Here is a 3,471-nt window from a genome sequence, read left to right on the forward strand (position 1 = left end):
TGATCAAAGAGCCTCCTGTAGTTCCTCTTTGGTTCAAGCTTCCTGGTCTCCCCACTCCTTATTTCAAGATGAATGCTCTTTTTAATATTGGGTCTGCTTTAGGCAGACCCCTTAAAGTAGATGCTCATACTTATAACAAGGCAAGGCCAGCTCTTGGTAGAATCCTCATTGAAAGAGATATCACCTTACCTAAAGTTAAAAGAGTATGGATAGGCTCTGAACAAGAAGGCTTTTGGCAGGAGGTGATCCTAAAACAAAGGCCTTATTACTGTCAACATTGCAAGATGTTTGGACACACTATAGAAAGGTGCTATAGGCTTCATCCTCCAGTTAAAAGAAAAACTTCTTCCATGAAGGACAATGACCCCACTCAGTTGCCTCCTGGGGATAATGTGGATGACTTACAGGATGAGTCACAGAGCTCTCCAACTCCTTTTGTTTCTAATACTCCTCTTCCTCTTCCCCAAAGAGTGCTAAGAGAGGAACTAACATTATCACCATAATTTCCCCTACATTTAACTCCATTGAGGAGAGGTTGCAAGATTCACTCTTGAAAAAGCATTTGGAACCTCAGCTTCCTGTTGTTGAGGGAGAGAAAGTTACTGCATTAAACCAACTTCTGGGGAAAGATTGGATTGTCCAGACTTCTAAGAGAAAGAAGAAACAGACCATAGAATCTCAAAGATTACAAATGGAGGCAACTTCCATTGACAATAATATGAAGGTTGGATCCTCTCCTGGACCCTCTAGAGGGAGGACAAGATCTAGTTCACAACCTTCACTCCATATTTCTCCTCCCAATGTTTAAGTTCTCTCTTTTTTGGTGTTTGGCCTCAGGTCATTTTAAGTCTTTCAGAAGACTTTTAACTTTTTTCTTTAGCTTCAGTTGTAATGTTTTGAGTTCTGGTTTCTCTGGCCTTTGGGTGGTTGTAGATTTTTGTCAGTTTTTCTATATCCTCTATCTCAGAAGATATGGGAGTCCTTTTGATCTCTTTATTTTGTTTCAGTCCAACAATTTACAGTTCTTACTTCCCTTGAGGGGTTTTTGGTCAACTTTATGGGCTGTTGTGATAGCAGCTATGTGGTTCCCTTTCTCTTATATAATTGATGATTAAATTGATGTGTTGGAATATCAGGGGGATTTTTAATAAAAAATCCTGGATCAAAATTAAGCAGTTGGCCAGGAAGCATAGGTTATTATGATTTACTATTCTTGAACCATTGGTTCACAGTACTCCTTGTAGATTTAGAAAGCACTTCCCAAGTTTCAGTTGCAGTTACAATATTAGTAAAAAAATATGGTTTTTCTATAATAGGAATCTTAATTCTTAGGTGATCAGCCTCAATTTCTACATATCAAGCTACTTTGAGATTTTCTAAAAGTTGAGACTACCTTTGTTTATGCTGGTAGTTCTGCTAGTGATAAAGTCACCTTGTGGCAACAAATTCAGTAGCTGAAATCTTCTATTAATGGACCTTGGGTTATTTATGGAGATTTTAACAGTGTAGCTAGATTGAATGAAAAATGGGGTGGAAAGCCTGTGGATATCAACCAAATGTTACTTTTTAATCAAAACATCAGGAATACTGATCTTACTGAGCTTCCACAGCAGGGAGCTCTTGATACTTGGAGGAGAGGTAAACTTTTTGAGAGAATTGATAGTTTCCTAGTTAATCATGCTTGGCTGGATAACATCTTTATGACTATTGTCTCCCATCTTCCTTACACTTGCTCTGATCGTAGGCTTTTGTTAATCTCTCTATCCCCTAATCTTTTTTCTCCCATACCAAGGTTTAGATTCTTTAATGTATGGGCGGAGCATCCTGATTTTCTTCCCTTTATTAAGTCTATTTGGCTTCCTGTTTCATCCTTTCCTCCTTAGATTAGATTGTGGAAAATTCAAAAAAAGGTTGCTAAACTGCTGAAAGCTTGGAATTGAAGCTGTTTTGGTAACCTTACATCAAAATTTGAAGGGCTGAAGCTGTTGTTAAACAGCCTGAATTAAATATTCAGATGGGGCTCTCTGATGAACAAACCCTGATCTTAACTAATGCTAATCTTCTTCAAGCTATTCATTGGGAGGAGGAATTTTATAAACAAAAGGTTGCTATTAAAAAGTTTGTTGATGGGGATTGGAATACAAGGTTCTACCATGCCTGTATTAAATAAAGAAGACATTCTAACACCGTCCTGAAGATTAAAAATAATAGTGATAGTTGGATTCATAGTGCTGATCTACTTCATAGGGATGCTATAAATCACTTTCAGACTCTTTTATCTGAACCTCATAATTCTAGTCTTCAGAACTTTGATCCTAGTCTGCTTAATGACAATTTCTCTGAAATTCAATGCTTGGACTTAACTTTTGTTCCTGCTAAAGAAGAAATTTAGCAAGCTTTATGTTCTATTGATGGTGATAAAGTGGCTGGGGCTGATGGTTTTAATTCTACTTCTGCCTTTTGCGAAAAAGCTTGGGAGGTGGTGAAATTTGACATTGTGGAGGCTGCTCAGGACTTCTTCATGTGGGAGGATATGCCACAATATTTTGCTCAGTACACCATAAATTTAATCCCTAAGGGGGATAAAAAATCTATTTGGGATCATTTTAGACCCATATATCTTACAACTGTGTTGTCTAAGCTTATTAGCAAACTTTTGGTTTTCAGATTAAAACCACATTTATCTTGGATAATTTCTCCTAATCAATCTGCTTTTGTTACAGGCAGACAAATTGCTGACAATGTTCTACTTACGCAGGAGCTCTTTCTTGATATTGACAAGCCTTGATGTATAAGCTTGATGTTTCTAAAGCTTATGATACTATCAATTGGAATTTTATTTTGGAGGTTCTTAAAGCAAGGGGGTTTCAAAATTCTTTCTGTCAAATGATTCACAGATAGCTTAATAATAATTCTTACACCATTCTTCTTAATGGGAATTCTCAAAGGCAGTTCTAAGCTACTAGGGGTATCAAACAAGGGGACCCTCTTTCTCTCTACATTTTCATTTTGGCTACGGACTATTTATAAAGGCTTCTTAACCAGAATTTTTCTGAAAGGGAGTATATCAGATTTGCTAAGAAAGCTAATTATTCCATAAGTCATTTATGTTATGCTGATGACTTCATATTGTTTTCTAATGCTTCAAAACCAGTAGTGAAGAAGGTTTTTCAGTTTGCTGAACCTGTTTCAACAGATTTCTGTTCTTTCTCTGAACCCAAAAAAATGCCAACTCAACTTTAGCAATAAGCTTAATGCTGCTAGTAAAAACTGGGTTAAAGACTTCACTAGATTTAAATCTGCTACTAGCCCTTTTGTTTATCTTGGGGTACAATTAATTAAAGGAAGGAAGAAGCAAACTCAATTTGATGAGGTTGTTTCTAAAATTTCCAAAAAAATCTCTTGCTGAACTAATTTTTATCTATCATAGGGGGAAGATTAACCTCAATCAAAATTATCCTGGCTTCTTTC

Source organism: Phalaenopsis equestris, unplaced genomic scaffold, assembly GCF_001263595.1.
Source record: "Phalaenopsis equestris unplaced genomic scaffold, ASM126359v1 Scaffold219553, whole genome shotgun sequence".
Classification (NCBI taxonomy): domain Eukaryota; kingdom Viridiplantae; phylum Streptophyta; class Magnoliopsida; order Asparagales; family Orchidaceae; genus Phalaenopsis; species Phalaenopsis equestris.